Genomic DNA, 26,410 nt, shown 5'->3' with positions numbered 1-26,410 from the left:
TGGAATTCGTTACCAGAGAATGTGGTATAAGCAGTTAGCTTAGCAGGGTTTTAAAAAGGTTTGGATAATTTCCTAAAAGAAAAGTCCATAAGCCATTATTGAGAAGGATTTGGGAAAATCCACTGCTTATTTCTAGGATACGCACCATAAAATCTGTTTTACTCTTTTGGGATCTTGCCAGGTATTTGTTACTTGGATTGGCCACTGTTGGAAACAAGCTTGATGGACCTGCGGTCTGTCCCAGTATGGCAGCGTTTATGTTCTTATACTGCTAGACTACATGCATCAGGATAAACCCAGGACTGGATCAACCCCGTCCAGCAAACCTGGATCCAGTTGGCAGCCGTTAGGGGCAGGAGTGAGTGGACTTTGCTTCTGCCTCCACCACCCCAGCTGTACCACCAGGGACTTTAGGTAGGCCCAAGGGGCCCTATCCTTCATGGGTGGGGTTTAACTTAGGGGGAGGGAGTATGAGGGGACATGGTGTCATTGGAGAGGGGGGATTGGAGTGGTGGGGTGGAGGATTGGAGTGGCTGAGGTAAGGCTGCCAACTGGATCTAGTGGCAGCCTTGCAGGGCTCAATCTGAAAGGGGGGTTGTTTTGGGATGGGGTATGAAACTGAGGGGGCTGGGAGGAGAAGTGTTGGCTTATGTTTTTGGGGTTTTTTTTTTACCTCAACAGGGATGGTGGAGCTAGGAGGAGGATGGTAGTCTTCCTTCATCAGGGGTTGTGCTGGGGCCTTGTCTTTCTGGGGGGGGGGGGGGGGTGGAGGGGTGAGAGGAATCAATATCTCTTCAATATTATGCAGGTCCCTGCCATTATTCAGCTGGATATTGGCTGGGACTTGCTTATGCTCCAGCAGCCACACAATGATTAGGGGCACACCATGAAGCTACTAGGTAGTAAATTATCTGGAATGATCTCCCTCCAGATATTAGAAATGAAATGCCGCTGATAAATTTTCAAATAAAATTAAAAAACCTATTTTTATCAGCTGGCTTTCGAATCAAAATCGGTCACTGTCCTAGCCTGTCTCCTGTGGCAGATTTCAAAGAATTAATTGATTTTCATGGGATTTGTTTCAACTTTAATTTTATGTTTTATAATATAATATTCTACTTCACTTTACTTTACCTGATTTGTTTTAGTTGTAAGTAGGTCTCTTTCCTTACCATCTCTATTTGATTTTATTGTAAACCACTTTGGCCTTGTTTGAAGTAATGGTAGTATATCAAGCTTGAATAAACATTGAATAAACATAAACAACTACATTTGGCCCTGGCTATTCAATGCCAGTGCCTGGACATGGCCCAGCACTGGTTAATTCTGCCCACGGTAGAATTGACCAGAATAAAACAAAGGAAGTGAAAGAGATGGAGAAGGGACAGAGAAGAGAACTTCTCATTGGTTTTTCTGTTCTAGAACATTAAAATCATCCTTCCAGATGTGGTGGAAGCTGACTGGACCCATTTCCTGGGAGCTAAAATGCACATATACTAAGCATGCTGTAGTTCCTTTCAGTCAAGGTAGAGCCCTTGCAGGACAAAATCCATCAATCTGTAACTCTGATCTGTCTTGTAGAGAACCCATGAGAGACTCTTGTAAAGGGGAAACGTTCTGTCTGTCTGTATCAGGCATGTTTCACCCTAGTGATAACACTTGTGTGTTGAGGGTTCATCCGTCTGTGTGTATTGAGTTTTAGCTTCAGAAAAACATGAGCTTTTGAGGCTGAAACCTCATCTCTGAAGAAGATAAGAGATTGCAGCAGCAAACTGAAGTGGAGGTGTAGCCAAATGATTAGAGCTACAAACCAAGAATCAGGGAAGCCAGGATTCAAATCCCACTGGCACACCTTGTAATGGTGAGGAATCATTCCACCCTCTGTTGCCTCGGGTACAGAGTCTTGTAAAAATAATCTTGGCAACATATGCTCTTTCTTCCTTGCCACTTCCTCCTGTTTCTGTGGAGATAACTCTAATAAGTCCCCCGCCTGAGTACTTCTTACCACTACTGCTGATATCACCTACTTTGGGCTGTTGGAACCAAACCACCTGGGTTGCAGAAAATGCTACAGTGAGGCTACATCAAATACCCAGGGAGAGAAAAGGAGGAGGAGGGCAGCAGCAACAACAACAGCAGCATTGGGGTCCACAAACAGCAATTACAACATAGTCATGGACATCCAAGGGTGAGTGCCTGAGAGAGGGGCTAGGACATCACAGCTGATTAAGAAGAAGGATCTGCAGGATATTAACTTATAGCTATTAAGGCTGACTGTAAAATTCTCAACCTACCCTGCACCCACGCATTGCACTCACACCCGCTCACATAGTTCCAGATGCATTTTCCAACTACACTCTAGCAGTCAGTGCCCTTCCCACAGCCTCCAGTTCTAACCTACCCAAAGGCAAAGAATAGAAGAAAATCCGTAATGAATCACACCCTGAATATGGAAGAGAAAATGACTGGAATAGTTTGTCATGTAATTGGGAATGGGACTTGATATACCGCCTTTCTGAGGTTTTTTGCAACTACATTCAAAGCGATTTACATGTATTCAGGTACTTATTTTGTACCTGGGGAAATAGAGGGTTAAGTGACTTGCCCAGAGTCACAAGGAGCTGCAGTGGGAATTGAGCCCAGTTTCCCCAGGATCAAACTCCACTGCACTAACCCTAGGCTACTCCTTTACTCCGCTAATTCTTGGTCTGGATGTTTTTATGCTCTGTCCATTCTTGCATAGGGCTGCCACACGGTAACCCGGAACTACAGCCGGCCCAACACGGCCGCCAGTGGTAGCTCCACGTCGAGCACGCACCATTTCTGGAAGTATGGAAATTTTTTCTGTAATTATTAGCACAGCAGTAACCTGGCGGTAATCAGGCAGCGATGCGAGCTGCCCGGTTATCACTGAGTAACCGGGGGAGCCCTTACCGCCACCTGAATGGGTGATGGTAAATGATCCCCCCACATGGCCATGCATTAAATGCAATTTACCATATGGCCATGTCGATTTTCAGCCTTTTTTATCCTCTGCGATTAAAGGGCCCTGGGGCGTGGCAAAAATGGCCACCGCTGCTATTGCAGGGCCCTTTTTACCGCAGCTTGGTAAAATGATCCCTCAGTGCATCACTGAACAGTTGGCAGAATGAAGGTCTGACCCTTCATTATCCAGAGACCCATCTCTGTTTCTGCATTAGCTGGTGCTCTTGTTTAATCCCCCCCCCCCCCCCCCCCGTTTACAAAGCAGCGCTAGTGTCTGCCATGCGCTAATACCGACACAGCCCTGTGTCGGTATTGCTGCACGGCTTAGTAAACATGGGGGTTAAATGTGGTTTTAATTCTGTTTTCCTTATTGTACCTCAATTACCTTTTTTTTTTTTTTAAGGGAGGAAACAATAACACCAGAAAAAGTATACAGAAGTGATTGTTTTTTTAGTATAAAATTGAATTTGTGTCATGCCAGGAATATATCTTTTGGAAAGGGGGATACATTTTAGAAATTCATTTAGATATGGAGTTATTTGTCGGTGAGGTAGAGAGTGTATTATATATGCAATATGTATGCACAACTTGTACAATGGATTTGATGGCTAGAAGGCCCTGCAGTACTGAATCAAATATACAAGAGCAGCACTGGAGGGACTATGGCTTCAAAGCAACAGTGGTACTCACTGTTTTTATTTTCAGAAAGGGTAGATTTTTTGACCTTCTGCATTGAACCAATTAAAAAGGTCTTTCGGCACAGACAAAGCACTCTTGTAGCTTTATGTGCTGCCAACAGACAGAAGAAAGCAGAGACAGACTTTGAAGATGGAAAGGGTCTCTCCTCTGGGACTTCTCCAGCTTTTCACATCTCGTTTTATTTTATTATTTTAAATAACCAAATTCAAATGTCTTTGCTTCCCCTGTCAGCTCTACTCTTTGTCTTTGCCCACCCTGCTCATTAACACAGCTCACACTTAACCTGCCTTCTTGAGCATGCACGGCTATCCTAACAGGAAGCTGGTAAGAGAAACAAGAAACAGAATAAGACAATCATATGAGCTTAGATGAACCGAAGCTGCTTTTTGGAAGTCTGTTATTTCGGGCTTATAAATTCTGATATGTCCCTACTATAATGCTAAAAAATGAGTATAGGGTCCTTTTCCGTAGTGCAGGTTAAAAAGCACTGCCAAGGAGCGCGCTCAAGTGTCCCATGGTAGCGCACTGCCCACATGCTAAAAAATAGAATTTATATTCTTAGCACTGGAGGCGTGTCTGGGGGTGGAGAGTAGGCATGTCCTACACTAATGGGTTAGCGCAGCTACATCACCGTGAGGTAACCTATTAATGCGTGGCTAGCGCGTGAGCCCTTACGCCTTCAAAATAGGATGTCAGTAAGGGCTCACACACTATTGGCTATGTGCTAATGAGGAAATAAGCATGTGATCATTAATAGGAAAAATAGAAAATGGGGCCAATTTACCACCACCCTACAAGTGGCCTCAGCACATGGGAAAGGACCCATGCTGGGGCCAGTGCAGGCCACGTCTTAGCACTGCTTGGTAAAAGGGCTCCTTTTTACATGTGTCTTTTCACCCTGGTAATAAACTCAATTATTTCTTTCTGAACGACAGATTAATTTCTGCATTGGACTTCTGCTTGTATGTATATTGTATTTTTATTAGAATTTATTTACCACCTTTTTGAAGGAATTCACTCAAGGCGGTGTACAGTAAGAATAGGTCAAACATGAGTAATAGGCAATTACAGCAGTAAAAGTATTCAAATAACAATACAAAGTATGGCATGGTATACTACTTACAATGTCAATCCAATACATAATAGAACATTTTAATTGACAGTGTAGGGAATAAGCAAAGATAGAACATATAGATAGGTAAGACAGTAAGAGGAGTTAGAAAGTAAGGTGACTAATTTAAAGAAAGTTGCACATGAGATCAGAGAGATGATTAAATGCTATCTCAGCTAGGGTAGGAGTGGCTAAACATGTCCTGCTGCTGTATGTGCAGCCTGTGTCACTCCTTGTGTGTGTGTGAGAGACTAAGAGGCCTGGTTGAAGACAGGGGCATAGCCAAACCTCGCCGGGAGGGGGATCCAGAGCCCAAGGTGGGGGGGGCACTGTTTAGCCCCCCCCCCCGCCGCTGCCCCCCCCCCCCGAGCCGCCGCCGCCACATTGGATCCCCCTGCCGGCCTGCTGACGATCCCCTTGAACCCCTCCTCCTGCCACCAACCCTCCCCTGCTGTCGCCACCCGCCCCCGCCGCTGCAGTCAGATACCTTGTTTGCTGGCGGGGGTCCCCAAACCCCGCCAGCCAAAGAGAGTCTTCTTCAGCACCAGAGTAGCGCCTTCGTTCAACTAAGTTCCTGGTGTGATCAGCTGCTTCTGACGCCTTACGTCCTGCACCGTGCATGTAGCCCCATGCAGGACGTAAGGCATCAGAAACAGCTGATCACATCAGGAACTTCGTTGAATGAAGGCGCTACTCCGGCGCTGAAGAAGACTCTCTTCGGCTGGCGGGGTTCGGGGACCCCCGCCAGCAAACAAGGTATCTGATGCAGCAGCGGGGTGGGCGGCGATGGCGGGGGAGGGTTGGTGGCGGGAGAGGGTTCAATGGGATCGTTGGCAGGGGGGCCAGGGCTAATCTACAGGGGGGGCCAGGCCCCATCAGGCCCCACGTAGCTATGCCACTGGTTGAAGAGCCAAGCTTTCACCTGCTTCCTGAAATAGAAATAGTCTTATGTTAAGCAGAGCCTTTCAGGCAGTGCATTCCAGAGCGTGGTGCTACTCCAGAGAAGGCTCGCTTGCGGGTATCACATCATGTAATGTCTTTTGGAGAGGGTGTGGTTAGGAATACCCCTTGGGAGGACCTTAGTGTCTTGGAGGTTTGTAGAGGATCATCCTGTTCTTCAAGTACTTGGGGCCATTTACTTCAGGGCCTTGAAGATCAGACATAGAGTTTTAAAATTTAGCCTGTATTGTACTGGTAGCCAATTAAGTTTTTGCAAAAATGGTTACGTTGCTTGCAACCTTCTATGAGTCTTGCTGCAGCATTCTGAATCAGTTGGAGCTGGTGCAGACCCTTTGTAGTCAGACCATAATAGAGTGCATTACAGTAATCCAGTCTGATGTTGTCATGGCATGCTCAACTGGGATAAGTATTTTCCTTCTCAATGTAAGGTGAGGGGCAGCATAGTTGTCATAAATAGTAGAAGCAGCTCTTGAAGGTTGCTTGGATTTGGGTTAATTACCTGTAGCAGGTGTTCTCTGTGGAAAAACAGGATAGAGGTCTTCACAGTGAGAAGCTGCCTTGCTTGGTATGTACTAGAAGTTTTGAGTCACTTTACCATGCATGCACACCACTTCATTTTCTGCTGTTGCACAGAACTACCTCAGTGTATTTATTCAGCGTGACTAGAATACAACTCCTTGGGGATGTGGGAGGGTAGGTGAGAACTTATATCCAGCTGTCTAAAAGAACATCTGCTACAGGTAAGTAACTTGATTTTCTGCATAGGAAGTCTTCACAGCATGGATTACCCTAGCTGCCTTCAACAGAAAAAAAGGGAAACCAACAAGATGCTGTAATAGGAAGATACTAACATGGTTTTGGTGACAACTAGCCTTTTGTATTGTAATTATTTAATTTTTTATTTTGTGGATGGCAGCCTGGAAAGAAAAAAAAAAGGGGGATGGTGGACTGGATTCTAATCTCCAACGAGATTCTGGAGGGCTGACTGGCCAAAACCTGTTGCATCAAGACTTCTTTCCCAAAGCTAGTGAGTTGTGAATGCATGAAAAATATATCCAGTTCACAGGTCTGCAAATTTCTTCCATATGGGCTGATGTAAGTGGGGCTACCAATATGGCCATAACTGTAATATTGTTGAACAACTGACTCTGGTTAAGATGGAAATCCAACAGTATTTTAGGAAGAAGCTTAGGATGAGTTTATAGAATAACCTGGTTAAAGAATTTAGTGTAAGGTGGATCAGTTACTAGAGCTGGGTTAACACCACAGCGATGGTTCTATAAACATTGCAGGAGGCTTGACCCTAGGATAGTATCACATGGGTATTGCTAGAGGGAATTTGGTGCCATTTTGAACCTAGGTGCCATTAGGACAGGATGACCAGAAATTGCTCCTGCACCTCCCCTCTCCTCCCCTCCATTAGCCATCAAGGAAACCCATGGTAGATGCCAGGGAGGAGGATCATGGGGTGGGTCATATTTGGGAGGTCAATTTGAGACTTTGATCAGGGGCATGGGGGGGGGGGGGGGGGTTGTTCCTGGCACCACCGTCCCCTTTAAAAGATAGTGGACCCAACTTCAGGTCTCCTATTTTTGCATTGAGTGGCCAGAGACAATAGAAAAACCTCACCCCATTAAATAAATTGTAATATTCGGCCAAATTCTCCTCCATTGAGGATAATTCTCAGAAGAAGTCAAGACTTAAAAGTGTTCTTGTCTGTTTTATGATGCTGTCTATAAGTGAGCATGTTTCTCTGCTAAGTCACCTCGCATAGGACCTGACAGCTGGAGATTTTGAAGAAAATTTGAAGTCACTGAATTTGAAAGAAGGTGTAGATTTTCACTTTAACTAAAAATAAGGGCCCTGTTTAGTAAGCTGCGTTAAAAATTAGTGCACACTAACGATAGAGACACCCATAGGATATGGGTGTCTCTATTGCTAGAGCATGCTAAAACGTTAGCGCCCTACAGCATGGCTTAGTAAACAAGGCCCTTAATTCTAGGGGCCCTGTTACTAAGCCACACTGTAAGCACGCTAACTTTTTAGGCTGCACTACAAATTAGCACACGCTAATGCTAGAGACACCCATATATGCCTATGGGTGTCTCTAGCATTAGTGCTCATTTTATCACGTGCTAAAATGTTAACATGCCTACAGCACAGCTTAGTAAACAGGGCCCTTAAATTTTAGTGCTGGGGGTGGGTCGGGGCATAAAGAAGGCATGTTCTGCGCTAATCAGCACAGCTGCATTGCCACACTCCAGGGGCATAGCCAGACTTCGGCGGGAGGGGGGTCCAGAGCCTGAGGTGAGGGGGCATATTTTAGCCCCCCTTGGCGCTGCCGCCCCCCCCCCCGCCGCCACCACCACCACCAACTTTGATCCCCCCCTGCCGATGACCCTGCCGAGAGTCTCGCCCCCCCCTCCCGCCGACGACCCTGCTGAGAGTCTCTATCCCCTTCTATTCCCCTCCCGCCAGCCCTCCCTCACCGTCATTGTCACTTACCTTTGCTGGCGGGGGACCCCAACCCCCCGCAAGCCGAGGTCCTCTTCTTCCAGTGCAAGGCTTCGTTCTGTTTCTGTGAGTCTGACATCCTGCACGTAATGTGCAGGACGTCAGACTCACAGAAACAGAACGAAGCCTTGCAGATCAGCCAGGCAACGTGGCCGCTGGCTGATCTACAAGGCTTCGTTCTGTTTCTGTGAGTCTGACGTCCTGCACATACAACCTGCCGGACGTCAGACTCACAGAAACAGAACGAAGCCTTGCACCGGAAGAAGAGGACCTCGGCTTGTGGGGGTTGGAGTCCCCCGCCAGCAAAGGTTAGCTAGCGGCGGGGGAGAGTTGGCGGCGGGAAAGGGGATCAGAGGGTCATCGGCAGGGGGTCCAGGGACAAATCTATGGGGGCCCAGGCCCACTTGGCCCCACGTAGCTACGCCACTGCCACACACTAACCAATTAGTATGTGATTAACGTGTGAGCCCTTACCACCTACAAAACAGGTGGCAGTAGGGGTTCACACGTTACTGGCCTCACACTAATGGGGAAATTAGCGTGTAGCCATTCAAAAAAAAAAAAAAAAAAACAGAAAAATTGACCATTTTACCCATGCAGTCAAAATGGTCTTAGAGTGTGGGAATGACCCATGTAAGGACACCACTGCAGTTTGGTAAAAAAAAAAAAAAAAGCCCCTATATGTTTTTTGAACCTAAGTAGCTTTTAGATGTTTTGGTGGCTTCATTTATTTATTTATTTATTTAAAAGACTTATAACCCGCACATCTACAACCCTGAGCAGAACAAAATTTACATGGAAACAACCAACAGAAAGGGAAGAAAGGACACAACTAGACTAAATATCAGGAAAACAGGCAACTAATAAAAATTAAGACATCAACGCCCCTAACAGAACCTTACCATTCAATCCAAATCGGATACGTAAACGCCAGATCAGTAGTGACCAAAACAGAGAATATAGCAGACTGGATCACTGCAGATAACCTGGACTTCTCTTCATCACTGAAACTTGGGTCCACAACCTTCAAGATCCTATAATTTTAGAATTATGCCCACCAGGATACAAAATCACATACTGGACAAGAAATGGAAAAGGAGGAGGAGGAATAGCCATAATATACAGATCTGAGTTCAACATCACAAACCACGGCTGAATCCATACTGCCACAACTTGAAATCACTTCCATAAGAATCAGTCACCCAAAACTGCAAGAACACCTTAACGCAGTTATATTTTACAGACCACCAGGCAATTGGCGAGACTGCCAAACGCACTTCATGGACTTTATATCGAACACCTGTATCTCTTCCTCCAACCTCATCTTAATAGGAGATATTAACCTACACCTGGAAGATTTCACCATAACAAGTACCCAAGACTTAGAGAGTTCTTACAACTATGGGATCTACAAGGACAAAATATCCAACCAACACATGAAAAAAGGACACACATTAGGACATCATAACCATACAAAATTTGACCACGACGCAAACATTACATTAACATACCACTAAATGGTCACCTATACTATGGTCAGACCATTACAAAGCACATATAACCCTCCAATGGAGAACGAAAGACCTACCTAATAAATACGAAAAACCTACACCACAAGAGGAAAAATAGATCCGGTTAAATTCTGGCAACAGATCTACAACGATGGATGGACAATAAAGACAGACACAATTCAATTCCTCTCAAGTTGGGATAATAGATGTAAACTAACACTAGACATCACCCGCCCCAATCCAAACCAGAACCTTGCACAGAAAGAACTCAATACCATGGTTCAACGAAGAACTGAAAAAACTCAAAAACACAAGTTAGGAAACTAGAATGTGCGTGGAACAAAAAGAAAGATGATCCCACACTTAACGCTTGGAAGCAACTCCGAAGGAAATATAAATACACTATAAGACAAACCAAAAGACAACACTACAAAACTAAAATTGGACCAAATTACAAAGATACACACAAACTCTTCCAACTTGTGAATAAATATTAGACACCACTCAAGTCACCAACAACAGCAATGACACACCAGGAGCTGACGACTTGGTGAAGTACTTCAAGGAGAAAATATACAACTGTGACTTAAAATACCTGTCAGCCACATCGATTACACCACACTCCCTAGATTGCCTTGACCCAGACCCTGGAATCTATCCAGCAGACAGGATCTGGACTGAATTCACAATACTACCTGAAGATCTTATCTCACAAACGCTTAAAAGATTCGCCAATCTCACTGCAAACTAGATATATGCCCAAACAACCTCATGAAAATCGGCCCCTCAACAATTCATAACGGACCTAACAGACTACGTGAACTTCATGCTACAAAATGGACTCTTCACAAGGGAAAAAGGCAACATTCTACTCACCCCTATACCCAAGGATGCAAAGAAAAATGCTAATGAACTAACGAACTATAGACCAGTAGCATCCATCCCCTTAATTACCAAAATAACAGAAAGTATAGTGACCAAACAATTCACAGACTATCTAAACAAGTTCTCAATACTACATGATTCCCAGTCAGGATTTCGCTCTAATCACAGCACGGAAACCGTACTAGTCACGCTCATGACCAAACTCAAACAATCGATAGCAACCGGCAACAACATTCTACTGTTACAATTCGACATGTCAAGTGCATTTGACATGGTTGACCATGGGAATTTACTACACATCCTTGAATACTTCGGAATCGGAGGCAACGTTCTCAATTGGTTCAAAGGGTTCCTCACTACACGCTCATATCAAGTGACGTCAAACTCAACTACATCAGCGTCATGGATACCTGAATGCGGAGTTCCACAGGGATCCCCCCTCTCACTGACCATATTCAACCTAATGATGACACCCTTGGCCAAACTACTATCGAATCAGAACTTAAACCCATATATATACGCTGATGATTTAACGATCTTCATCCCATTCAAACAAGATCTAAGGGAAATCTCCAACGAAATCGAGCAAAGCCTACATATTATGAATTCCTGGGCAGATGCATTTCAGCTGAAACTCAATGCTGAGAAAACCCAATGCCTGGTACTCACCTCGCAATACAACAAGAATAAATTTACCACCATCAACACACCTGAACTAAATCTACCAGTCTCGGACACCCTAAAATCCTAGGAGTCACCATTGATCGACACCTAACACTTGAGAACCATGCAAATAACATAACTAAAAAGATGTTTCATTCAATGTGGAAACTAAAAAGAGTCAGACCATTTTTCCCAAGAATGGTCTTCCGCATCTGGTACAATCACTGGTACTCAGTCATCTGGACTATTGTAATTCACTCTACGCTGGCTGTAAAGAGCAAATACTTAAAAAACTCCAGACAGCCCAGAATAAGGCAGCCAGACTAATATTCGGCACACCAAAATACGAAAGCGCGAAACCCCTACGAGAAAACTACACTGGCTCCCACTGAAAGAACGCATCACGTTCAAACTCTGCACTCTAGTCCATAAAATTATCCATGGTAAACGCCCCTGCCTACATGTCAGACCTGATAGAACTACCGCCCAGGAACGCAAAAAAATCTCGCACACCCCTTAATCTTCATCCTCCCAAGTGTAAGGGTCTGAAATACAAATCAATGCATGCATCTACCTTTTCCTATACGAGCACGCAGCTCTGGAACGCGCTGCCACGTAACCTGAAAATGGTCTATGAATTGACCAACTTCCGCAAACTATTGAAAACTTATCTCTTCGACAAGATATATCACAAAGATCAATATGTGTAACTGTATAATCTTTAAAACTTCTAGAACTGTCTTATAATTTTTTTTTTTTTGCTTAACACTATCATGTATTTCGCCACCATGTAACACAAAACCCTCTGTAAATTAATTGTATTTTACTTCTATTTCAAGTATCCATGATAATTGTAAGCCACATTGAGCCTGCAAAGAGGTGGGATAATGTGGGATAAAATGCAATAAATAAATTTATAATATTATATATTCCACCAACATACATCAAAACAGTATCTGCTAAAAACCAAATCGATAACAATCCAAAAAAGTCCAAACTTGCCCTTAAGCTAAAGAATCAAATGCTCGCTGACACAAGAACAGCTTTTAAAACCTTTTAAAATTCATCCATATTCCGTAAGGCTCGACGCTGAGCAGGTAAAGAATTCCAGGCTTGGTCCTGCGATATAAATGATTCGAGTTCCTGTACTTATCCAAAAAAGACAGTCCTAAAAGATGGAGCATCAAGCAAATTAGAAGATACTGACCTCAAAGAACGGGAAGGCTGATGTAAATCACTGGAGAAATTTTATTGGTTATCACTTTTATTTGTACCTGGGGCAATGGAGGGTGAAGTGCTTGCACAGAGTCACAAGGAGCTCCTAACCCTTATGCACTTGTTCAGAACCCTTATCTCATCATCCTCACTTTAATATTCCTTATCTCTTGTTGTCCTGTTTGTCTGTCCTAATTAGATTGTAAGCTCTGTCGAGCAGGACTGTCTCTTCATGTTCAGGTGTACAGTGCTGCGTACGTCTAGTAGCGCTATAGAATGATGAGCAGTAGTAGTTTAAATACCTCTGTACACAATGGGCAACCATGTAAAGAAACAAGAGCAAAACAGCTCATTTCCAGAATTACACAGGCAGCAGGATCTATGCCTAATTTAAGCATGGGGATTTATCCAGGGTTCAGCTGATGTTAAACCTTGAGCCTAAATGTTGGGAGCAGATCCTGGCACTAAGGAGCACTGTTTATTAGAAAAGCGCATCAGCAAGCATTTTTATTGGTACCAAATTTGGCGCCATTTACTGAATTTAGGGGCCCCTTTACAAAGTGGGCTTACCGCTCAATAAAAGGAAGTACGGCTGGGGCTACCGCAGCAGCCCGGCGGTAGTTCCCTCCCCCAATGCGCGTCATATCCGGCACTACAAAAATATTTTATTTTTGTAGCGCCCCGTGTGTACCCGGCGGTAATTGGGCAGTGCCGCCTGCTGCCTAGTTACCGCCAGGTTAGTGCAGGAGCCCTTACCGCCACCTCAATGGGTGGCAGTAAGTGCCCCCCCTCCGAAATAGCTGCATGACAAGTGCTTCACTTGCCACGCGGCCATTTCCAGAAAAAAAAAAGAAAGACCTGCCTTTTACCCGCTGCGGTAAAAGGGGGCTTCGGCGCACGTCAGAAACACACGCCGATGCCAGCACAGGCCCCTTTTGCCGCAGCTTCGTAAAAGGGGCCCTTAGTCCTTAATGTGTTGGTACCTCAGCAATCAGGAACCTGAATTGGGAGACCCAGCAGAGAAACTGGGAGAAGAGGAGACAGAAGAGATAATCCAAAAGCCTCACAGAATACCTGGGAAATGTAGGTTCTCTGTAGCAATGCACAAATTGGACTAAGCCCACTGTCTCATGACACATGGGCCAAACTCCTTTTGGGATGGTAAGAAGTTGGATTGTTACTAATCTGAGTCAGATTCAACTTGGTGATCTACACTGAAAGCTCTGTGTCGTCCTATCCAGTGCCCTGCTTCAATCAGTTTGCACGGCTCTTCATATGGACTGAAAGATGCAGTTTCAAGTACTCTGGTTTACATGGCATAATCCTACCATTCCCACCAGATCCTTTCTGTGCAGCATTTTTTAAAACTGTCTGATGAAATTCTCTGTACCCAGCATATTCTCAGCTCACTCTAATATCTTTCTAGGCACGTAGGGACCCCCAGGGACGGCAGAAAATTAACAGCAGTTCAGATCTGAGGAACTTCTGACACGTATATGATAAGACTGAATCAGGCATAATTGAATGACGGATGAGCCTCCAGCAGCCACATTTCCAGGGAGTAATGAAAAATAGAACCGCTATTGACGGGATGAGCTTAATGGGCTGCTTTGGAGCAGGGTTGGGTTAAGGCAGCAGCCAGCAGGGGAAAATCATCAATATGGAAAGTAATAGGTTAGTTCTTATAACTTGTGAAATGTTATTAAGGCCTAACCAGACTTTACCACCAATTTGTAGAAGGACAGTAGTGTTAAAAGTGAAGTAGGCTGTGTGCGTGGGGGGGGGGGGGGGGGTGGAATTGGTGGATGTGGGGAGAGAAGTTCTTCTCCTTGGCTGTATTCTGATACGTAAGATGTATTTATTTATTTAGGGGCCCTTTTACTGAGCTACGTAGGCGCCTATGCGCACCCAATGCACCAAATTGGAGTTACTGCCTGGTTATCGTGTGGCCCTTGTGATAATTTCAATTTTGGGCGCGTCCAAAAAATATTGTTTACTTTCTGGTGCGCAGCAGCTACACACGTCAAGTGGCATTTGACGCGCGTAGACCATTACCACCCGGTTACCGTGTGAGACCTTACCGCTAGGTCAATGGCTTGTGGTAAGGTCTCAGACCCAAATGGATGCACGGCAATTTTCATTTTGCCACACGTCCATTTTTGGCATAAAAAAGGTATTTTCTTGTAGGTGCGCTAAAAATTAATTCTGCACGCGCCCAAAACATGTGTCTACACTACCGCAGGCCATTTTTCAGTGCACCTTAGTAAAAGGAGCCCTTATTTATTATTAGGATTTATTTACCACCTTTTTGAAGGAATTCACTCAAGGCGGTGTACAGTAAGAATACATCAACCACGAGCAATAAACCACAGCAGCAAAAATATTCAAACAACAATACAAAGTATGGCATAATATACTACTTACAATGTCAACACAATTGTAATAGAACATTTTAATTGACAGTGTAGGGTATAAGCAAAGATGGAACATATAGGTAGGCAAGAGAGCAAGAGGAATCAGAAAATAAGGTGACCAATTTAAAGAAAGGTGCACAAGGTCAGAGAGTTGGTTAAACACCACCTCAGCTAAGGTAGGAGTGAACAAACATGTCCTGCTGCAGCATGTGCAGCCCATGTCACTCCTTGTATGTGTTTATTGTGAGACTAACAAGTTAGTTACTTCTCCCATTAAAGGCCTGGCTGAAGAGCCAAGCCCCCACCTGCCTTCTGAAGTACAACAGTCCCGTGTCAAGTGGAGCCCCCCAGGGAGCGTACTCCAGAGCATGGGGGCCACTCCGGAGAAGGCTCACCCTGGGGGCACAAGATGTGATACGGGCTTTGCTGGATGCATGTCATGCATGCAAAGTCTTTCTTTTTGTTCAGCTAACATTACAACTCCTGCACCTCTTAGACTGGGCCTCCCAAACCTGTCCTGAGGACACCAGGCAACAATGAATATGTATGAGATAGTTTTGCATACAGTGCACCTTCACTGTGGATATTCTCAAAACCAGACTGGCTGTGAGGACCCCAGAACAGGTTTGGGAATCTGTATCTTACACCAAATGATACTTCCCTAACAAGACTGCTGACACACTCAGATTGCATCAATAGGGGCCTTTTAGAAAATTAAATGTATCCAAGTATTAGCAAATTTGGATAGACATTGGTGGAAGGTTGATAATGATATGCCTTGAAGTTAGTGTTTTCTTTGTAAAACATTATTCATTTATATCTCTTTCTGTATTTGTGTTTGATCAAATTAAATACAAAATGTATTTGGAATAATGGAAAAGGTCTAATAGGATTCCAATACTGTTGAATTTATATTGGACAGTGCACCTTTTAATTCAGCATCCAATGAAAACCATAGACCTGTGCAGGGCAAACTTTCAAAGTCATTTACATAGGTAAACTGGCCTGTCTGACCATTGCATTCCTTTGAGTGACTAAAAAGCCTGCAGAAGTTCACAGGGCATTGGAAAGCTGATCAGAGCTATTCCTTAAGGGAGTCTTTTACAAAGGAACCCGCTAAACGCTAGAGACGCCCAAAGGAATATAAGGGCATCTCAGATATTTAGTGCACGCTTATTTTTAGCACGTGCTAAAAATGCTAGTGCGTCTTTGTAAAAGGGGACCCTAAGAGAATAAGAGTGTACCTACTTATTTATTGTTTATTAGGATTTATGTTACCCACTTTCGGAAGAAATTTACATGAGGTGGCGTGCAGCAAGAATAAGTCAACATAGGCAACAGGCAATAACATAAGATAAGAGTAGCCATACCAGGTCAGGCCAATGGTCCAACTAGCCCAGTATCCTGTTTCCAACAGTGGCCAATACAGGCCACAAGTACCTGGCAGAAACCCAAATAGTAGCAAGATTCCATGCAGTAAACCTATTCAAATAACAGACATTGTGACATGCAGGTGTATTTTCAAAACACTTAGACTGACAAAGTTCCATAGGTTACTATGGAACTTTGTAAGTTTAAGGGGCCCTTTTACTAAGCAGGGGCATAGCCAGACCTCGACAGGAGGGGCGCCAGAGCCCAATGTGGGGGGGGGGGGGGCACATTTTGGCCCGCCTCCCGCTGCCGCTGCACGGTGGTACCTTGACTGGTGGGGATCCCCAATCCCTGCCAGCTGAAGCATTTGTCCAGTGCTGGTCTCTCATTGCCTGCCCTCCTCTGTTCTCAGTCGCGCCATGCATGAAGTGTCGCGCATGCTCAGTTTCACTAAAACAGCATGCAAGGTGTGACTGAGAAGAGCAAGGTAGGCAATGCAGCAAGACCAGTGCAGGACAAACGCTTCAACAGGCGGGGGTTGGGGACCCCCACCAGCCAAACCAGGAGCCCCAGAGCAATACGCCACTGTTACTAAGGCGTGCCGAAAAATGGCCTGTGCTGGTGTAGATGAGTTTTTTTGGATGCACGCAGATCCATTTTTCAGTGCGCCTGCAAAAAAGGCCTTTTTTCTTTGGTCAGAAATGGATGTGCGGTAAAATAAAAATTGGCGTACATCCATTTTGGGCCTGAGACCTTGCCGCCACCCCATTGACTTAGCAGTAGGTCTCACACGTTAACCGGGCAGTAATCGTCAGTAGGCGTACACTGCCAATTACTGCCTGGTTAGCGCCACACGTAGAAAATAAAAAATATTTTCTGTCGCGCTTATTGGATGCGCGTAAAATTGGAATTACTGCCCAGGGCACGTGGTAGCCGGATGATGGTAGTTCCAAATTGATGCACATTGGATGCGCGTAGGCACCCATGCGCCGTAGTAAAAGGGTCCCTAAGTGCTTTGAAAATGAGCCCTGTGGTGTGCTACTCATAGAGCCCTGTTTACACTAAACGCTAAAGATACCGATAGGAATATATGGGTGTCTCTAGCGTTTACCTCCAGGTTCTATACTGCACGCCTAGAATTACGCGCAGTTCTGCTCGTAAATCTAGGTATATTCTATAACTACACGAGTAGATTCATTGAATATTGAATTGGGATACAAGTTTAAAAAAAAAAACCCAAACAAACCAGGACTGGCCAAGAAGTCTCCCTCCTGGAGTTGGGTAACTTGGCAGCTCTACAGCAATGAGCAAGTCATTTTCACTCTCAGTTGCCTCAGGCACAAATCAGAGGTTCCAAGAGCAAACTGCCTGAGTGAGATTTAAGGATCAGGTGTCCAAGACATACAGTTACAAAGTTTTATGTGTAATAAAGGTCACAAATTTAAAAGGCAAAATAAAATATTTAGGTTTTTTTTTATGCTTCTGAAAGGATGGAGGCAGAATGGAGGCAGTATTAGGACAGTGTTCACAGGAATTTGTCCACGTAAATTCATTGAGCTAAAAACTTCCCTTCACTTAATATGTGCACAGTTATATTTGTACCGGTGAACTCCATTCCAGCCTAGATTTCAAAGGGAAGCTTTATTTATGTGACTATCCTAACCATAGACACAAAAACATACACAAATGCATGCATGCACTCTCTAGCTAGCTCTCTTTTCTATGGGCTGATGATCAGAACAAACGCAGGCGCTAGAGGCTATTAGAGAAAAAATTGCTCCTGCGTTTGCTACTGCCCATGATCAGAGCCCCCAAGTGCATGAAACAATGCACTTGCAGGCTCTGAATGCAACTAGCATGCAAATGCATGCTAAACATATTCCTCTCCAATGATCAGCGAGCAGCGTGCCAAACATTGGCATGCTGTCCACAGCAAACCCTATGCCAGCTCGGAGCTGGAATTCCCTAATGATAAGCCCTGTCCAGCATGCATTTGCGTGCTAGCAGGCCCATTTCCCCCAATGCAGCTTCCCCCCGCAGGAGCAGGAACCCCGACCCCCACCCCACCCCAAGCCAGCGACATGGGGGCAGGAGATCCAGTGGACCTCCAGTCACCCCCAACCCAAGTTCAGTTGGGATGGAGATCTGGTGGGTCTCCCAGCCCCCCCCTAACTCCCCTAGCATCCCCCACCCCAAATACCTTATTAATAGATCTTATTAATATTCATATTGACCTTATTAATATTCATATTGGCTATTTTGGGGGCTACTTTTGGCCACAAATTTGACTGGAAAATTTTTCTCCATCTGGCAACTCTGCAGAGAAGGACAGAGCCTCAAGAGAGGAGGGGATAAAGAGAGTCCCTCTCACAGACAGCAAGGCCAGCTAGAGTAAACCGGGCTACCCAACCCAGGGCAAGAAAAGAACACAAAGTAAAAGGCTGAGCCAGGAAGCTCTGGAATGGCTAATGAGCTGTATAAAGACAATGGGACCTAAGGAGGCTGAGGAGCCAAAGACCACCCCTGAAGCTGACATGGCAGTACAGCTAAGTTACTAGTGTTATAAGCTGTGTTTTGGGAAGCTGAATACTTTATTGGTCTTGGTTAAAACGGGAAAGCGCAAGAGTGACAGTGGAGTAGAACACGGAAGGGATGGAGGCTGCCCTAGCCTTGAGGTAGGAATTACATTAGCCCCAATTCTGGAAGGTTGTTCTTTGTATGAGGAAACCCCGTGTTAAGAGACTGAGAAATTATCTACTGAACTGCAGAAGAATGGGGATGCACGCTGACTCCCAGATCTCACTAACAAAACAGGATTCCAGTAAAAAGGATTTTTCCATTTATGTTTTGATAGTGTTCTTATGAACTACTTTCTCAGCATAAGGAGGCTGGAGGCATCACTAGGGGCAGCAGAGTGCTTGTTCTTGTCCTAACAATAAAGTTGTTACTAGAGTACTGCATTGGGAATGCATCTGAGGAAGCTCAGGTTGTGTTGTATGGTGGAATGAAGCAATAAATTCTCTATTCAAGCCTGAAAGAATCACTGTTGTGAATGTGTGTCAGGGAACAAAGCTAGAGCTAGCACCAATACTGGCATCCCCCTGACAAAGCATATGTTCTGTTTGGGCCACCCAGATCAAGTTAAGAACCTGCTTGACATTATCTACAGTCTGCCACCCCGGCACAAAACCTGTCTGCAGGTGAACCGCTAGTCAGTTCACTAAGATTTTAGCTAGAATTTTAAGTCTACATTTATTAAAGATATATGCCGGTAGGAACCACAGCAGGTGGCATATTTACCTGGTTTATATAGAACCATGATCCCCCGCTGTGTTCACAGAAACAGGGATACCTGAGGAAGGGTTAAGTTTGTGAACACTCTAGCCATCAAATCTCCATGGTGTCCTGTAAAAGTAATATAGAATCCACTGGAGAACCCGCCCAATCTAGATTTGCCAGGTGAAAGCTCTTAATTGCTACTATGACCTCCTCCCTAGTTATTGGGCATCTAAAAGTTCTCGTGCCTCAGTGTTCTAGACAGGGCAGTGTCACAGCTGAAAGATATTGTATAAAATGATAGTTAGATAGAAGGATCCTTAGCATATAATTGCTTATAAAAATCTAAAAAGTTGGTGGATTGCTTCTCCTGTATAAACAGCTCCCCCTGAAGGCCTTTTCCTAAATTTATACACCAATAATTTCTTGCCTATTGCTAAATTTTTTAAACCTGCTGTTGCAATCCCCTAAGGTTAAATTCTATATTCTGTAGGTGAAGCACATGCAAGTCTCCTCTGGTCTTACCTATCTCAGCTCGTAAAGCCTCGGACTGGATTGTTGCTCTAGTAGTTGAGCAAGGTTTTGTTGTCAGGTCGCTTCTTTAGCTATTCTCTCTTTTCTTTCTTGCTCCCCCATTTTACCAATGCTCCCGACAGAACTGGCTTCAGACCCTCCCACACATTTCTTGCTGGATGTCTCCCCTAATTAAATCATCACGCAACAGATATTCATTGGGCCGCAGAATGATGACCCTCTGTTGCTCAAACCCCACTGAAAGCACCCCATACTGGGCCATGATTGGACCATGTGATGTTTTCAATAGGGGAGTCGCCAAACCTAAGCAGCCAGAAACCCTCCCTAACAGGATATTAATCTGAGAATAACCGTCATGAACAGTGGAGTAGTAAGAGTGCCCTTGCCAGAGGGGTTCTGTCCTCTCCAGAAGTCCATGAGAAAGAAGTCTTTCATTAATTGTGTAGCGTTTTACAAGCACTGGAGCTGTGTGATCCCTGCCCAGACGATCTACCCCCACTTTGCATGGAATACCGAATTAAAAATCTCCTTCCAGAAGTAGGTGACCCGGATTTATACGCATCAGTTTGTGATTTACAACATTCCAGAAAGAACTTTGGTTTTCATTGTGCACATATATATATCCAGTAATGAAATATTTTGACCATATAATACCCCATGTAGTACCAACCACCGCACCTCATTGTCTCTATATAAGTCTAGAACTTGCAAAGAGATGTTTCTGTGTATCATTATAATAACCTCTCTTTTTTTGTTTGGACACATCTCTGTTGAAAGCTACAGTAGAGATGAGGGTAGTCCCTATGATAAAGCATTTTTTTCACCACTTCTTTTTCAAATGGGATTCTTGCACAAAAACCATGCCCAAGGACAGTCTCTTTATTTCTTTAAAGTTCAGCCTTCAGACTTTAAAGGTAACTAAGAACATAATAGCCATACTGGGTCACACCAAAGGTCCATCTAGCCCAGTATCCTGCAACAGTGGCCAATCCAGGTCACAAGTAGCTGGCCAGAAACCCAATTAGTAACAACATTTCATGCTATCGATCCAGGGCAAGCAGTGGCTTCCCCATGTCTATCTCAGTAACAGACTTTGGACTTTCCTCCAGGAACTTGTCCAGGGATATGTCAAATCATAATCAATATCTACAGCTGACAAACTGGGATAAATTAAGAGTAAGGCTGTTCAGTGGGAAAAGAAGCAATTACAAGTAATCTCTGGACCCAACCTCCCCGCCCCACTCTCCCCCTACCCTCTCCCTCCGTGGCGTTCCTAGGGGGGCTGACACCCGGGGCGGATCGCCGATGTGCCCCGCCCCCCCAGTGCAGCGCGACCCCCCCCCCCGGCGAAAGGACACCCCCCCACCATGGTGAAAGAACCCCCCCCCCCGGGTGCACGCCGGTCAGCTTCCTTCGTTTCCATGCTCCCTCTGCCCCGGAAAAGGTTACTTCCTGTTCCGGGGCAGAGGGAGCATGGAAACGAAGGAAGCTGACTGGCACGCGGCACCCCCCCAGCGGCGTGTACCCAGGGCGGACCGCCCCCCCCCCCCTTGGTATGCCACTGCTCTCCCGTCTCCTTTCCTGGCTCTTTTCATGCCTAATGTCAGGGAAACAATCAGTTTGAGAGACCACCAAGCTCTTAATGATCCATCATTAAGAAAGTGTGTTAAAGAAAATATTAGAAAATCACTTATGTACCAGGCCCTGGCCACTAAAGTATGGAATTATTTACCATTCCATATCAAATTATTGACCACTTATATGCTCTTTCGTAAGAGCCGAAAAACATATTTGTTCTAGAAATATCTGTCTTAAATTGTCATTATTGTCTTATTATTTGTTACTCGAATTCTTTTGGTAAACCACTTTGGATCATTTTATGGAATCTAGCAGTCTATAAGTACTTAGATTAGATTAGTGCAATATATGTTCTGCTTTAATCCTAAGGCAAACTATCTGGAACCTTAGAGCTTGTCCTATCTGTCTCTAAATATCAGCCTTGAAAGAAGATATCAACAAACTCAAGAAGGAATTAACTACAATTAAAGAAGCGTCCAGGATTACTCATTTCCCAGCTAATTTACCACCACCACTGCTTCAGAGAATGAAACATCAGAGAAATAGATGGGTCACAGTAGGCTCTGGTAGACTAAGATCTGTGACACAGAAAGCACTTGGGGTGCAGAAACCCAAAAGAGAGATACCGGGTAGGAGGGGAGAGATTAGTAAGCTCGACTCAGGAGAGAGACCTTGGGGTGTTGGTGTCGGAGGATCTAAAGGTGAAGAAACAATGTGACAAGGCAACGGCCATGGCCAGAAGGATGTTAGGCTGCGTAGAAAGGGGCATAACCAGCAGAAGAAAGGAGGTGTTGATGCCCCTCTACAAGTCGTTGGTGAGGCCCCACTTGGAGTATTGTGTTCAGTTTTGGAGGCCATATCTTGCTAAAGATGTAAAAAGACTGGAAGCGGTGCAAAGAAAAGCTGCGAAAATGGTATGGGATTTGCGTTGCAAACCGTATAAGGAGAGACTTGCTGACCTGAACATGTATACCTTGGAGGAAAGGAGAAACAGGGGTGATATGATACAGACGTTCAAATATTTGAAAGGTATTAATCCGCAAATGAACCTTTTCCGGAGACGGAAAGGCGGTAGAACTAGAGGAAATGAATTGAGGTTGAAGGGGGGCAGACTCAGGACTAATGTCAGGAAGTATTTTTTCATGGAGTGGGTGGTGGATATGTGGAATGCCCTCCCGCGGGAAGTGGTGGAGATGAAAACGGTAATGGAATTCAATCATGCATGGGATAAACACAAAGGAATCCTGTTTAGAAGGAATAGTTCCGTGGAATCTTAGCGGAGATTGGGTGGCGACGCCGGTAATTGGAGACAAAACGGGAGCTGGGCAGACTTCTACGGTCTACGCCCTGATCGTGACTGAATAGATAGGGATGGGCTGGAGTGTAAATTTTGAGGGACTTCGATGTTAGCTTCAGAACTTAGTACAAGAACAGTACTGGGCAGACTTCTATGGTCTGTGCCCTGAGAAAGGCAAGGACAAATCAAACTCGGGTATACATATAAAGTATCACATACCATGTAAAATGAGTTTATCTTGGTGGGCAGACTGGATGAACCGTACAGGTCTTTATCTGCCATCATTTACCATGTTACTATATGTTACATTCTACTCACTGTTTTGTTAACCACTCTAAACCACTACAGTGGGAGTTGACGGGATACAAGAATCAAATGACATATTATCACATATTCTTATTCTTGTTGGGCAGACTGGATGGACCGTACAGGTCTTTATCTGCCGTCATTTACTATGCTACTATTAGATTAAATTGAGAGAGGTCTGGAAAGACCTAGCAAAATTATGGGGCTATAACCCAGGTATCACAGATCAATTACTCATAAGGGGCAATGCATTTTTCACTCTGGGATTGGAGAATGCGTTTTTTATGTGATGGGAGGCTAGGGAGATATTTCTAACAGAACATTTGTTTTGAGAGGATGGGACTGTTTGACTATCCAGAGTTACAGCGATGCCTAGAAATCCACTGGGAAGACCAATTTGCTTATCTTCAGATAGTATATTATATTAAATCTTTGGATATGAAAAGTCTTCTGTTATGCTCTGGGAATAAATTGCAAGAATTTTTTTATGTCAGAATCTATCTCTGGACTTCACAATGCATTATAAATTGTAGGGGACACATAAAGAATATAATGAGTTACAGGATCATTGGGTAAAAGACCTGGGACCCCCTTTGGGGGTTTTCAACGTTAGAAAATATGTAAAGGATGTACCATGAGTAGTACATAGTACAGACCTCTGGGAATGCTAATATAGAACCCTCCATAGAGCATATTTTCCATACATACAAGTATACAAAGCAGGGAGAATAGATACACCTACATGCTTGAAATATCATACAGGAGACAATAATTTGCTACATGCCTTTTGGGCTTGTGATAGAATTAAACAGTTTTAGGGAAACATTTTCAATTATTTGAATTGCTTGACAGGACAGCGTATCCAATCTCTCCCTGAGGCACTTCTGTTTGACAAGGCAGATGGACTGAGGATCCAGAGGCAGGGAGATACATTGGAACATATGGACAGAGCCAGGCGGACTTCTATGGTCTAAGTTCCAGAAACACCAAGAAAGACCATGATCAAGTATATAATATCATGTTCATTGTTGATTAACTCTTGAATTGATAATGAATGTGACTGTTGGGCAGACTGGATGGACCATTCAGGTCTTTATCTGCTGTCACTTAACTATATTACCATTTACTATACTGGTGCGGAAAGTAGGAACAGTCGGGGGAGGGGGGGAATGCATACTCCAATCTTTGGATTCAAGCAGACCTGTCTTTCTGTTGGAGTTGGTGTGGAAACTCATTTTCACACACTTATGCTGTAGGAAGCCAGAGGGGCAGGTCTGACTCTTAAGAGAAAATACATTTTTTCCGATATGGGATACGTACAGTAGTATCATATATCTCTCAAAAGCTTGAGTTTAGTTTAAATACGTTGAGGCTATGACATAACTACCTACTACTACTACTATTTAGCATTCTATAGCGCTACAAGGCGTACGCAGCGCTGCACAAACATAGAAGAAAGACAGTCCCTGCTCAAAGAGCTTACAATCTAATAGACAAAAAAAATAAATAAAGTAAGCAAATCAAATCAATTAATGTGAACGGGAAGAAGAGAGGAGGGTAGGTGGAGGCGAGTGGTTACAAGTGGTTACGAGTCAAAAGCAATGTTAAAGAGGTGGGCTTTCAGTCTAGATTTAAAGGTGGCCAAGGATGGGGCAAGATTAGGGGTTCAGGAAGTTTATTCAGCGTAGGGTGCAGCGAGACAGAAGGCGCGAAGTCTGGAGTTGGCAGTAGTGGAGAAGGGAACAGATAAGAAGGATTATCCATGGAGCGGAGTGGCACGGGAAGGGGTGTAGGGAAAGGACGAGTGTGGAGAGATACTGGGGAGCAGCAGAGTGAGTACATTTATAGGTTAGTAGAAGAAGTTTTGAACAGGATGCAAAAACGGATAGGGAGCCAGTGAAGGGTCTTGAGGAGAGGGGTCGTATGAGTAAAGCGACCCTGGCGGAAGACGAGACGGGCAGCAGAGTTTTTGAACCGACTGGAGAGGGAGAGGTGACTAAGTGGGAGGCCAGCAAGAAGCAGATTGCAGTAGTCTAAACGAGAGGTGACAAGGGTGTGGATGAGGGTTTTGGTAGAGTGCTCGGAAAGAAAGGGGCGGATTTATGGATGTTGTAAAGAAGAAACGACAGGTCTTGGGAATCTGCTGGATATGAGCAGAGAAGGAGAGAGAAGAGGCAAAGATGACCCCAAGGTTTCGAGCTGAGGAGACAGGGTGAATGAGAGAGCCATCAACAGAAATAGAAAACAGGGGGAGCGGGGAGGTGGGTTTGGGGGGGAAAATGAGAAGCTCGGTTTTGCTCATATTTAATTTCAGGTGGCGTTGAGACATCAGACAGCAATGTCAGACAAGCACGCTGAAACTTTGGTTTGGATGCAAGGTGAGATATCAGGGTAGAAAGGTAGATTTGGGAGTCATCAGCATAGAGATGGTAGGAAAAGCCATGGGATGAGATTAATGAACCAAGGGAAGAAGTGTAGATAGAAAGAGGAGTGGACCAAGAACAGAACCCTGAGGTACGCCGACAGGCAGAGCGATAGAAGTAGAAGAGGATCCACCAGAGTGAACACTAAAGGTGCGGAGGGAGAGGTAGGAAGAGAACCAGGAAAGGACAGAGCCCTGGAATCCAAGTGAGGACAGGGTATCGAGAAGTATGCTGTGATCGACAGTGTCCAAAAGCAGCGGAAAGATCAAGAAGAATGAGGATGGAATATTGACCTCTGGATTTAGCCAGTAATAGGTCATTGGAGACTTTAGTAAGTGCAGTTTCGGTTGAGTGGAGAGGGCGAAAACCAGATTGTAGTGGGTCAGAATAGCATGTGAGGAGAGAAATCAAGGCAGCGGCGTGAACAGCACGCTCAAGTAATTTGGAGAGAAAAGGAAGGAGGGAGATGGGTCGGTAATTAGAGGGACAAGTAGGGTCGAGTGAAGGCTTCTTAGGAGAGGTGTGACCACAGCATGTTTAAAGGCAGCAGGGACGTCGCAATGGAAAGTGAGAGGTTGAGAATGTGACAGATAAAAGGAATAAGAGCAGGAGAGATGGCATTAAGAAGGTGGGTGGGAATGGGATCAGAGGAACAGGTGGTACATTTT

The 26,410-nt window shown here is 44.6% G+C and overlaps 1 protein-coding gene and 1 long non-coding RNA gene across 2 annotated transcripts in view; one reads left to right on the top strand and one right to left on the bottom strand.

Moving 5' to 3' along the window:
- The window catches only part of EFNA2 (ephrin A2), a 155,583-nt gene that overhangs the window by 34,024 nt on the left and 95,149 nt on the right, over positions 1–26,410 (top strand). The gene's annotated exons all lie outside the window — the stretch shown is intronic.
- On the bottom strand, positions 12,360–20,277 carry LOC115480466. The gene is made up of 3 exons (XR_003943828.1): positions 20,130–20,277; positions 19,629–19,733; positions 12,360–12,447 (listed from the first exon to the last, which is right to left on the bottom strand). It is a non-coding gene; the product is annotated as an uncharacterized LOC115480466 (long non-coding RNA).

The sequence above is a fragment of the Microcaecilia unicolor genome, chromosome 11, assembly GCF_901765095.1.
Source record: "Microcaecilia unicolor chromosome 11, aMicUni1.1, whole genome shotgun sequence".
NCBI lineage: Eukaryota > Metazoa > Chordata > Amphibia > Gymnophiona > Siphonopidae > Microcaecilia > Microcaecilia unicolor.
This window is presented reverse-complemented; position numbering and strand designations above follow the sequence as displayed.